Source organism: Cydia pomonella, chromosome 3, assembly GCF_033807575.1.
Source record: "Cydia pomonella isolate Wapato2018A chromosome 3, ilCydPomo1, whole genome shotgun sequence".
NCBI lineage: Eukaryota > Metazoa > Arthropoda > Insecta > Lepidoptera > Tortricidae > Cydia > Cydia pomonella.
In genome coordinates, this window is record NC_084705.1 from 10,196,361 (window position 1) to 10,210,161 (window position 13,801).

At 37.3% G+C, this 13,801-nt stretch overlaps 2 protein-coding genes across 5 annotated transcripts in view; one reads left to right on the top strand and one right to left on the bottom strand.

Moving 5' to 3' along the window:
• Positions 1 to 13,801, top strand: part of LOC133516030 (autophagy-related protein 16-1) — a 250,562-nt gene that overhangs the window by 75,543 nt on the left and 161,218 nt on the right. The window lies entirely within an intron of this gene.
• LOC133516029 (uncharacterized) overlaps positions 1 to 13,801 on the bottom strand; it is a 75,487-nt gene that overhangs the window by 37,032 nt on the left and 24,654 nt on the right. Inside the window, exon 3 of the mRNA XM_061848709.1 lies at positions 5,942 to 5,977. The gene's annotated coding sequence lies outside the window, so the exon portion shown is untranslated. The remainder of the gene's footprint in view (positions 1 to 5,941; positions 5,978 to 13,801) is intronic.

The following is a 13,801-nucleotide window of genomic DNA, read 5'->3' on the forward strand; positions in this document are numbered from 1 at the left end:
CTTGCTATCAAGTCGTCCTATATCAAAAGAGGTTCGTTACGAAGAGCTTAATATTAATGGCTCCCTTCCCTGTTCCTTATAAAGTATCAGCAGGGTCGACTTTTATAAGGCCGCGAATATTCTATTGACTATGACATAGGTACATAGTCCAAGAAGCATGTTCACGGGAATGAGACCGGTCCGTCGGTAACAGCATCGACATTCCAGATCGATGTTCCTGTGGTTCGCCGCCAAACAGTGAGCTGATTATATAACCCCGGACTACTTTTATTGAAACTGTCAATTCTCAGTTATTAAGTAAACTATGGAAAGTATGGAAACTTGTTCTTGAACTACATATTTTATAAATCTACTTAGTCCACAAACCACAAGAATTCTGCTTATTTACAAGTTGGTTATGTTAGTTTCCAGGCGTCACTACAAAATTGCATTGAATTTGATTGTTTACTATACAAATATAAAAATCTAAATTATTTGATAAGGCAATGATCTCTTCGGGCAGTTTAATGCGCACACAATCTTCGTAAATATTTTACTTCCTTGTACTCTTTGGGATGAGTTCAGTTATGGTAATGTTACGTCGGAAAGCGGTAGTTGTAATAGGTCATTGAAGTTTCAATTACCGAGTTTTATGTCCATCATTATGTTGGTACCTACTAATGATAATTAGCTGGTACATACTCGTACTCGTCTTAGCGGGTGGCCGATGGGCCTTGCATTTGTTAGCAGCGCACAGTTAGCGAGACTAACTTCTATTTAACCAAAATACGAGAAACCTTGTTTTCTGTAGATAACGTGATTCTTAGCAATTAATTTGGACCGGGGTACGTCCTTAAACTACGTCCAAAAGATAGGTATGGGTATTGTGAATGTCATCTCGCTTTGTGTGGGAGGGCAAAGTACAGCGGATGTCATTCCAGATCTAGAGCAGAGCCCAATTGGGGAAGTACCCCCACCTTACAGAAAACCGCAGCCAAATAACACTAGACCCTACTCATAGTTTTGTGTTCCTGCGGGTGATTAAGGTTGCCAGAGCAACGAGGGTGTGGAGTGTTTGGAGTTGTAGGCGTACATAGGCTACAGAAACTGTTTACCATCAGACGGGCTGTATGCTTGCTTGCCACCAACGTAGTAAAACATTAAACTAGTTACCAGTAAGTACAATAAATACATTTTCTTAAATAAAAATACATCTACCCTTTTTAGGGTTCCGTAGCCAAATGGCAAAAAACGGAACCCTTATAGATTCGTCATGTCCGTCTGTCTGTCCGATTCTGTCACAGCCAATTTGCTCCCATTTTAGGTCATAATATAGCTCTCAAGTGTCACAACCTTAATCACCACCTTAATGAGCGGGTTAAAGGTAAGTCCTTATCATTTGGTAGATCTACGCAAGTCGGTCGGCTGGTATCCATTGTCAATTATAACCCCCCGGCAAACATAGCGACCGCCTTTTGCTTGTTCAAAAGCTTGTGCCACGATTACTTCCCGATGCATACCCTACGCCTCGGGGTGGATGTAGCTCGGACATTTCCTGTATTACTATATGCCTTCTCGAATAATCTTTATTCTGAGTGTTCTCTAAATTTACATAAACATAAATCTAAATCTGAGTGTTTTCTGAAATTGCATTATCGATAGTTTATGCAAACACCGCAGCAATGAAATGCCAATAGAACGTTAATTAGGTAATTAATACCCAATCTTAATCTTACAATAGTTATGTAATTCCTTTTCGACGTCAGTTTATTTTTTATTGATTTTAGCGCATATAGCGAGTAGCTACATAATTTCAAAATGTCGCTTTAAAAGTTGCTAATTTTGTAATCAGCAAAATTATGAGCTATAATTTTCTCTTATATCTCCTAAAAAATATATTTCGTTACCTAAAAAGTGGCTCATAAAAGTAATCATAATTTAATATATGACTTAATGAACGGTTCAATACGATATTTACTCGAGATGCTCCAGGCTAGTAACTGATAGCCTGTAATTCTGTTCTTATTACCCAACTGATACTAACAACGATAAGAGGTTATTAATAGTATAAACATGTGTTTACCAATATTGAATTGCAAGTCATACTTATAAATAATTGACGATTGTTTGTCATTCAGAACGGGTAAATATTTTTACGATTCCTTTCATTTATTAACACTATCTACTCAATTTAAAACCGCAAGAAGTAATGCCATGGAACGAAAAATAAAACGACACAGGTATGAATTAGTGCCGCAGGTGTAAGCGCGAAAGTGACAATGTGATAGTAATCCTATCTAGGCAGCCGTCAGACTTGCTCGCTCTTAGTTATCACCGGCGCCGATATATCGATTATTTTAATCTGAACATGTTCGCAAATAAATGAACTGCAATGGATATTGAATTGATGAAGTGGTCCTGCCTTCGTGGTCAAAGAGTATGTAAAATTGAACACTAAATGTAATTCTCCACATGTATTAACATGTAACACAGCCGGATTCGAAGAATGAGATACGATAACGATTAGTTCTGGTTTCGAGAAGTTATCATTTAGATATCTTTTGTATGTCGAATAATTGACAGAAGCAGCTCGTTTCGGGCAACCAATGTCACTTTGACGTTAGAAATATGCAATTAAAAGTACTTTATTAAACTACACATATTAATGGGCTTTATTGTATACTTCTATTTTCATATTATTCGGTAACAGTTCCTATTTATATGACTACTATACTTCATTATGGAAAGTAAACTTTTACTTAAAGTTAAGTCTCTTTGTATGAGAAAAATATGAGAAGTCAAATTTATTTTATGATACACCGCTTACCCACTGTTTGGCGTGTTTGTTTAAATGTATAGTGCAAGATACCCAAATCAACACCCATGTAACAGAATCTAGTATGTAGATATAAAGTTTGTTTTTAATTAATTGCTTTTTAATTAAGGTAAATAAATGGTTCAACTACTGTTAATACATGTAGTTAGTTGTACCTACACTCGGGAGCATCTATTTAAAAGTTTCGCTTGAATTAATTTTATAGCTCATTGAAACCATTTACGTCGCTCAATGCTACATTGAATTAAAATTTCAAGTTCTTCAGCTGCGTTGCGCAGTGCCACCCACATACCATCTATCTACCTTTTTCTTTCACTAGGGTGAGCACAAAATGAAATAAATAAAAATTGATTGATACGTGTGTACAAGTATGCATGGTATCCCAGAATGTGGGCCACGTGCTCCATTATGCCGGCTAAACGGTAAAAAGTAACAGGACGGGGTTACACCGAAACCGGTTCACTGGATTTGGTAATCGAATACAACACAGGACCTGTCCGTTTCCTTTTAACTAAAAAAAAACTTAAATGACGCATACGCGGCACATTGTAATCGATTGTCATGCCTATTAAAGTTAAACCTGCCTATTTCTAAGGTTTTTTTATTCAGTGTGGATGGTATACGAAATACAATGTTTGTTGATCTCTATCACACTTTTGAAATTTGCGATGACACTTTCAAGTGAATTAGACAGTGATTCTAAATGTGACGTTTACAGGCAAGTGGCAACTGCCGCTTCATTGCTGATGCGACTGTTGTAGCCTTGACGCGGGCGCTGTATATGCTAATTTCCTTAATATCTGAACGTCATAATCGCGACAATAATGCGGCGGCGAACGACACTTTTTTATCAAGGAAATGACAGACACAGTAACGATAATGTCGCAACAGTAATGCAGTTGACATCTGATCATCACATTAACAAAAAAAACAACTCCCACGCACCTGTAGTTCTACAAGTAAAATTGGACTTAATTGTAATAGTACTCAATGCGATTTACATATTATAAAGGGTCGTCTAGCAGGCTAAGGAAGGAAGAGTGGCCCCTGTGACGAATATCGGATTTTTATAATGTTATTTATTGGATATTTTATAATATAGAAACACCTTAACTTTCAGCCCCCTATCTTGAACCTTCACCGAGATAAGGTCAAAAACGTCATTTTATGGACACATTTTTCAAAGTCGTTTTACTCCTGAACTATATGAGTAAGAGCAATCAAACCAAATCATAGCTACAAAGAATGAGTAAGAGAATAAGTCAGATTTTTTTTAATATTTATTTCCTTGAATAAATAATGATTACAACTGTCAGAGATTTCTTTGACAGCTCTTTTCAAAAAGTATTTGTAAAGGTACACCTATGGAAAAAAAACATATAAACTGCAAATAGTATTAGCTACTACCATGCGAAAAATCAATTCAATATAATTAGTGCAACTTATTTCAAAAAAAAATGTCAACGAAAGCGTTTAGCTATCAAAGACGTATTTTATTCTGAAGGAGATTTTCTGCTTTAATGAGGTTTAATTTCGTTGCCTAGCAACAGAGAGTATTTATTGTAAACTTGACAGCATGGCTGTCAAAGAAGGTTGCAAGACTCATTTGATAGTTAAACGCTTTCGTTGTCATTAATTTTTTTTAAGTATGTTGCACCAATTATATTGAATTGATTTTTCCCATGGTAGTAGCTAATACTATTTGCAGTTTATGTGATTTTTCCCTACACCTATGGGAATACTTGTTGAAAAGAGTTGTCAAAAAACTATGTGACATTTTAATTATATTTTTTTCAGGGAATTAAATATTTTAAAAACCTGGGTTATATTCCTACTTATTCTTTGTAGCTATGATTTGGTTTGCTTGCTCTACCTTATATAGTTCAGAAGAAAAACGACTTTGAAAAATGTGTCCATAAAATGACGTTTTTGACATTATCTCGGTGACGGTTGAAGATAGGGGGGCTGAAAGTTAAGGTGTTTCTATATTATAAGATATCCAACAAATGCCATTATAAAAATCCGATATTCGTCACAGGGGCCACTTCTCCTTCCTTAGCATGCTAGACCCTTTTAATTTTTCAGTATTTTTTCAGACTACCTATCCATAACTTTGTTTCATCCTGTAAACAAGAATAAATAAGGTAATTACTGAACTTGAGAGCTTTATCTTATGCTGCTCTCCCCCGGTTTAGGCTAGGGTCAATCGCTGGAAAGTTAGTAATTTTAACTAAAAAACTTATACCAAACATTCTTGCTGGCATTTGATGAATATCATTCGGGCGTTATATTATGATTGCCAGTTTTTACCTAACATTATTTAGTAACGTTTTTTACGGTAATGACAACTATGATTTTGGTAATGTGCCCCGCATTATAATGATAAGTCTTATTTAGGTACTCGACGATTTACGGCCGGCACCACGCGTGTTGTCAGAATATATAACTGTACTCATCGTCATATTCGCACTTCGTTGGTTTCGTCGGTTGTTATTTTTACGAGTCATATTCTACGATAATATGACGTTCAAATGCTCGGAACGTAACATAATTTAGTTCGTGATTTACTTTTAAGATAACTTGTTAACTTTTAGAGCTATCCGAGTTAGATGACTCGGTCAGTCGTTAGTTGTAAATGCATTCAAAAGCAACGAAAAAGATCACTTTGTATGGAAATTAGATTATATGGAAAGTTACCTGTTAGAAAAAGAAACGTTAAACATTCTGGCGAAATGAAGGTCTCTTTATAAATGCACAGAAAAAATAAACTCATTGCTTTATGGATACATAAAAACCAGCCACAATAAATCTGTAAAATCGCTTATCGCGGTTTGTTATAAATTGGTATCATTTCTAAGGCTTCTAGAGCACACTCGCGCACATGCGTTTCTGCTTTAGCCGGAATTACATTCATCTTTAATGTTCCGTTGTAACTCTTACACTAATTCTATAATGCGTGCAATACTCTATCCTTGAGCAATCCCCCACGATATGCGAGCGTGTTATTTTCCTTGCATTTGCTGTAAGTGCTTCCTCAACGGCTAATAAGACATAATGACGTGTTATTTGTGAAGATTCACGAATTCCGATCGCAGAGAGTAAAATAAGGTGCTCTGGGTCACTGACCTGTGAGCTCCACAACCGCTACCGTCGGCGCCCGTCCTGTGAAAGGAAAAACTATTGTTAATTACACAGTTTACACATGAGTGTGTTTCAATTGTGAGTAACTGAATAGCAGGGCTGCCCTGTAATCATACAGTCCGCGGCTCCCATATTAATGCAGTGTTCACACTCACAAAACTCCGGGACAGTCAAGTCTGATACTGACATGGTGCTGTATGAACCAAACTAAAAACTGAGGCACAAAGAGGCAACAAGTTCAGGCCTCGACCCCAATAAACACCTCCGTGCTAAGTCTCCAGGAAACGCATCCATTTCCCAGTATCCCTCGATCCGATTTTCTCAGCGAAGAATTTCCTTAGACTGGCAACATATTTACATTAACGTGTTTGGCTTGCTTTTGAACTAGACCTTGCGTCGATGTTTACACTGCATAATATCGACGGTAATACCTGATAAGCGTAACTGCACGTATTATGTATCACATACACCGTGTCCAATAAGTTCGAATACAGTTATGATCCTTAATAAAATAAATTTACGCGTAGTTTATGTTATGAAAATTATATTAAATGAAAGCCACATTTATATACAATATTTACAACAAATGTTTTGGAATAACTCCACCTTTAACTTTTTTTACAAGTTTCAAACGTTTCTCAAAAGAGTCACAAGCGGCACGCACCGCATCCATCGGCATATCGTCCCAAATTTGCATGATAACCTTTTTAAAATGGCTCAGGTTTGCGACTTTATAATTATTTAGTTTCGAGAGCATGTATGACCATACGAAATAATCTAGTACGTTTAAATCTGGAGAACTTGGTGGCCATTCAGTTTTCGGCAAAAAATCGGTCAAATTAGCCTTGCACCAAGCTTGAACAGCGTTTGCCGTATGCGACGGAGCTCCGTCTTGTTGGAAAACATAATAATCGTCTGCAAACATATTTTTTAAATTTGGGGCAACATTTTTCTCCAAAACCTCCGATTTATAGTATGCCGCATTGATTTTGACGCCTTTATCAATAAAAACTAGAGGCAGTTTGCCCCTCTTACAAAGAGCACCCCAAACCATCACTGATGGTGAGCTCTGGAACCTAGGCACATTCTTTTCATACTCTGGAATGTCTTCTATCCGTGCTGCCCACAACCGGTCGTTCTGGGCGTTATGAGGCTGCTCTAACACAAAGAGTTTCTCGTCTGAGAAAACAAATTCGTCACCTGCGTGCCAAGAAAGTATGGTGCTACATCTTTCTACTCTCTTTTTCTTGGTTGCATCTGAAATGCCATGTACTTTTCGTTTTTTATAAGCATGACATCCAAGATCTTTTTTCAATATATTATGTACAGATCCCCTGGAAATTTTCAGATCAGCAGCTAATTTTCTAATAGATCGGTGTTTTTTCCGCCGAATTCGCTCTCTTATAGCCTTTACCACTTTTTCAGTTCTAGCTGAGCGGGGCCGACCGGATCTTTTCCTGTCCTCTGTAGAAGAGATCTCTTTATACCTTTTTATAGTAGTATAAACCAGATTCCGTTTAATTCCATGCGGTTGTAACGCCTTGAATATAGCACATGGCCTGTCGCCTTTAAGGAATTTTCTAATAATTTCTTCACGAACGTACTTCATCGTGTATTCAAGCCAAACTAAAAATACGTGACTCATGAAATTATAGTACTATGTTTATGTCAATATACTTTTTAAATTAAAATAAGAATTTTATATCCAGCGATCCGTATGTCTATACAGCAAGTGCTAAAAGTTTGTATTCGAACTTATTGGACACGGTGTAGTGTAACAAACATTTCAAATAATTATATATTATCTATGAATATTTATCATATATCGATCGGCTTATTTTTTGGTAGATCCAGCAATAACACGTAAGTTCACGTAACACTTATCTTTATCATATAATCATTCATTTGCAGACCGTTGAGATCTTTTACACCCGCGTGAACTAATTTGTGACATTGGGTTATGTTTGTCATTAAATTTAATGATGGGACAATGTGATTTATTTGATGAAAACCATGATGACGCAAACTAAATTGACACCGATAAAATTATTTTTTATTTCGTTAGTGTTACTTTGACTCCGAATACGATTTATTTTGATTATTATTTTGAATTAGATTAGTGTAAGTACTATTTATATTATATAACAAAACGACATGTGAACTAATAGGGAAGTTAAACATTTTTAGAACTTTTATTTTATAATGTTAAATACGAATGACGTTATTTTGTATTCTTGTCAAAAAGTAGATCGTCCGCTTTACATATAAACTACGTTCTACGTTACTTGACCTGCTCCCAGTACATCAAATGAATTTTTAAAATGTTAGAAAGTTACAACATCCACGTTTACTCTCAAGATTGTTTGTATTTTATCTTTGGGACGCAAAAAAAAAAAATCTACATATATGTTTTTAGATCACCATACGGACATGTTATTAAGAGTTCCACGAATCTAGCCGGTGTACAATTGATGTTACGCGCTCATTTTAAAACGACATTATGAAATTTGACATGAACATTTAAGTAAGATACGTATATCTGTATTTAATCTGGTACTAATTTTCGTTGCTAAATGTTTTACATACATAATTTCCAATTGCTCTATTTTCTTTGTACAGTGGAACCTCGCTAACTCAAACCTGGATAAGAAGAACACGTTAACACGAAATAAAATGCTATTCACTTCCCTTCAAAGCCAAAAACCTCCATAACTCGAAATATTTAACCTCATTTAGATGAAGTAACCAACGATTCCCTTCACGGCTATCCAATACAAATTTTACCTCCATAACTTAAGAACTGAAGTTTGATCTCTACAGGTAAAAAAAATTATGACCTCTATATTTCTCCCTAAATTACTTCCTATCAACAAACTTCTGCAACTCGAAGAAAATAATAATACCGTACTTTACGCGAATGAATTTACGCAATCACCACTTAAATACGAATTTTTCATTCGTTTTATCTCTGTAACACGAAACCTCTTTAAAACGAATAACTTTGAATAACCTCTCTAAGTTGATCCCTATATAAGACGAAAACTCGTTAAAACGAACTTTTTCGCGTTTCCCTTGAGATTCGTGCTATCGAAGTTCCACTGTATAATAATTTTTAGCAATGAAAACTAGTACCATACATATACAAGTATATGTTGTAAATGTTCATGCCAAGTCTCATACAAATTTAAGCATGTCGATTTTGAATTGAGAGTGTAACCTCGATTGTATGGGAGCAGCTTTTTGGCGGCGGATTCGTGAGACTCTTAACAATCTGTTGTTTTGGTAAAATTACATTACGGCAGATCAGTACACGGCAGGCCATCGGCTTGCAATTACAATCCCACGGAGGCGATTGGTATCGTTGAAAAAAGCTACCGAACTGTCAGTGGCGGCCGCTCTGATCTGCTGACCATTGAACCGTAGAAGGCGATCCGACATTCGTGCGTCTGCAACTAGATGGGTATTCGAAACCGTGTTAAGAACACACTGACAGATTGAAGTGTTAAACGTTTTATAGCCCCTGCTTATTAAGGTTTTATGAAGGTAAACTTATCAGATGTATTCCAACACTTATAGGTGGATGCTTTTTTTTTTATTCTTTAGCGGCATTTATCTATCGCTATACCGTCTCATATCAATAATCGTTAACAAATTATATATATTAAGATAAAACCTCACGGTTGCTTGTTAACTTTATCACTTCGAGCTTCAGCGCTACTAGTGATTATCCAGAATGCTTCAACTTTTATTTTATTTCACTTATACCAATTTAAAAATGTATATAATTCTAACTGACTGTTGCCTGTAGCTGTGTCTGCTGGAATTATGATTTTCATGAAAAAACTTATGTCCTTTCCCGAGACGGGACTCACACTTTATCCATACCATATTTCATCAACATCATGATTGATTCAGCGGATTTAGGGCGAACAGCTGAAGAGATAACAGAGTTACTTCCATTTATAATATTAATAGTGCCCCCTCTTTATCATTACTAATAACTTTCATAGAAAAATAATGTAAAAAATTTCGGTACTCCTACATGTATTCCTTGGAGACCATTATTTTTTATATTGCAGGAACGGGCAGTCTTGATCTGACGTATAACTATGAATTACATTCTCCTACCAAGTGTTATAGCCCCGTTTTTTTTTTGGTTATTTGTAGTGGCCATAATTGTGTGGTTTAATTTTTAGATATATTTTATATCTATGCTAGTTTTAAGGTATTCATCTATGGGCCAATAGTTACCTGAAAATAAATAAGGGTAAGATTTTTTTAAATTTAGGCTTAACCAGTTTAATCTAATTACCGTTAACGACATTTGGTGCCCTGATGACATTCAACTGATTCGGTTTTTTATATTTTCACTTCGACATTGACAGCTTTTAGAGATTATGACAAGTTATAACCGGTAGGTATTATAACAGGAGCGGCATTTAAATTTTAAAACTGTTATTGATTTGATATTGAGCAAGATGTAATCTACCGCCTTAGTGTACTGCATTATGTCAAAGCTTGTAGGACCCGATTTGACCCAAGCCGCACGTCGCACGCATGTTCAGCTAGAGCGTGCGAGGCCATTCGTCACATGCTGAAACTTTAGATATATACTCTTCTGTAACGCTTTACATGCTCATAAATTAACTTACTTGAAATAATTTAATTTAATTATTTGTTTTAACAGCAATACCTATAAAAAAAACTTTCAAAGCTGCTTCAAAGCGCGGGGTGGATGTGCGGTTTTCTATCGAGCTAACTCAATGTATTTATTTATTTATTGCACAATATAACGAATAAAGTACAAATGGCGGACTAAATGCCTAAAGGCATTCTGTATCAGTCAACCATCAGGCTAAATAGACACAGTAGTAGGTGCAGGCATTAAACAAAAAAAATGTGATGTAAAATAAAAAAATATCCATTACTCATGTTTAAGTTTAAATCTAGTGGAAATCGATATAATGGCCATAGGATAGTTTCTATCAATCGTCATCATTATTCCCCACAGACGAAGTCGCAGGCAAAAGCTATAACCGAAGAAATATAACTTTTCACCTCCGATCGATTTGTAGCTGTTTCCAATTTGTTGTAATGATCATAAATGTGGTCAAACAATCCATAGCCATCATTACAGCAGCCCTGCGCGGAGCTGTTAAGTCTTTTCGCAAAGTTCGTGGAAGTCGGTCGACGTTCGTTTCGTCTCTGTTAGTTTGACACTTAAATTGCGGTGTTCGCGCATCCGAGGCGCTAGGGAGGTGTGCGGGTCATATCAGCATAACGTCTGTCTGACGCGCCGCGGTCACGCCACCCGCGTCTCATCCGTCACTGTCACGCTCCATGGGCAAGATCCTCGCGTGATCAACACTGCCAAACGTTTTTATCTTTGTAAAAGGTAAGGAACCCATAACCAGAAACGCATGGTGAGCATTACTTCCGACACCCTGGTTTAAGCATGTCTGATCTTGGCAATAAATTCGCTTTAGATAACCAGCTAACGTGCAATGTGCATGCTCGTTGCGATTTTATGCCTTTATATCTGATCTTTATCGGGGTAGCCTGATTCCCTAGAGGACGCGTCCCCAGGCGGCGGATAGGGGAAAACTCGATGGAGGATAACACCTCCATAGGGTAGGAGGGAAATAAAATACCTCCCGCGGACCAACAAGGCCGGAGACGGATACTCCGCATCAAACCCCTGCCCCGGGCTTCTCCGACATATTCGGAGTAGAGGCCGTGGGCAGCGCTGCGTGTTTAGGCTGGGGCATGCAGAAGAGACGGCGGCGAAAGAACCCCTAGCGGGTCAACGGCGGCGCTCGCACCTCGAGGATAGGTGACAGTCTTGGCGTCAGGTGGCAACCGGCCGTAAAAACAACAATAGCCAAACAAAACCACATCTCCTAATTAAACATGGCAAGACACAAGAAACGAAATAGTATAATTGCTAGGGCGTACCCCCGAAGCGACGTAAATGCTCCGAATGCGAAAGAAGCGAACCGAAATGTTAGGGCGTTCCCCAAAAGCGACGTAGACAAGAACAAGCGTTCGCAACAGCAATTACGCATAGCAACGTGGAATCTAGGATCACTCACTGGTCGACAACAAGAACTGGCAGAAACTCTCCATCGGAGACGAGTCAATATTTGCTGTATACAGGAGACTAAGTGGAAAGGTGCAAAATCCAGAGACTTAGGACTGGGGTACAAACTTGTCTACTATGGTACTGTCAACAACCAGAATGGCATTGGCATTGTCTTGGATAAAGACCTGAAAAACCGCATAATAAACATTGATAGACGCACAGACCGTCTTATGTCGATCAAACTTGCATTAGATAATCAACCAATTATAAACATAATATCAGCATATGCCCCCCAAGTAGGGTGTTCAGAGTATGAAAAGGAAATATTCTGGGAAGACCTAGATGAACTTACCCAAATCATACCCCAAAATGAAAATAAAATCATCTGTGGAGACCTAAATGGTCATGTTGGGAAATCAAATTATACGTTTAACAATGTTCATGGGGGATATGCATATGGAAATCTCGATAAAGAAGGGATGACCATATTAGAATATGGCGCTCGGCATGACTTAGTTTTAGTAAATACATGTTTTAAAAAGAAACCCGAGCATATCATTACATATAAAAGTGGAGGAAAAGCCACACAAATAGATTTTATAATAGCAGATAGAAAACTAAAATCCCAATTTAAAGATTGTAAAGTTATTCCTGGGGAACCCCTGACTACTCAGCATCGAATCCTTGTAACATCATTCAGGCTGCCCAAACCTATTAAAACTATTGTGGATAAAACGGCCAAAATTAAATGGAAAGATCTAAACAGCGCGAAAGGAGAACCTCTTATTGCCGTCATTCACAAATACCTAATGGATGAAGTAGACCGAGACTACGTGTCGTCAAATGAAATGTGGGAAAATTTTGAAACTTTCTGTAAAGCCCAAGCAACAACAATGCTGGGTGTTTCCAAAGGTGGCGTCAGTACGGGAAAAGATCCTACGTGGTGGAATACAAATGTGAAGGAAAAAATACGTAATAAGAAACAGATTTTTAAAGAGTGGCAGAAGTCAAACGATGAAGATGGCAAAAATAGATATAAAGAAGCAAAATTGCTTGCTAAGCGTACCGTTGCTCAATCTAGGGCTAAGGCGCGTGAGGACGTATACAATAAAATAGAAAATAGTAAATCAGATAAAGAAATATTCAAAATTGCCAAGAAAAGGCACAACGCCACCCTAGACGTAAAAATAAACAAATATATTAAAGATAAAAACGACATACTTTTAACTGCAAATGCAGATATAAATAAACGATGGTATGAGTACTACGAATCACTGCTGAATGAGGAATTTCCGAGTGAACAACTCGTTCCTTTAGAACCAGTGCCGGGTCCCATAAATGACCATAGGTGAAGTACAGAAAGCAGTATCTCAAATGAAGAACAACAAGGCAGTTGGGCCAGACGAGATACCGGCAGAATTGTGGAAAACGCTGGGACCTCTGGGTATCGAATGGCTAACAAAGCTGTTCTGTCTCATTTTAAGAACATCAGAGATACCAGACTCATGGCGAAAAAGCCTCCTAGTGCCGTTCTACAAAAACAAGGGAGAAGTGACCCAGTGCGGAAACTATCGAGGAATAAAATTAACATCTCACACCCTAAAAATATGGGAGCGTGTACTCAACCAGAGAATACAATTATTAACATCCATATCACCAAACCAGTTCGGCTTTACTCCTTCCAAATCCACGACGGATGCAATACAGACAGTAAGAGTACTAATGGAAAAACACAGACTGAATAGAAAGAACCTTCATTTCAT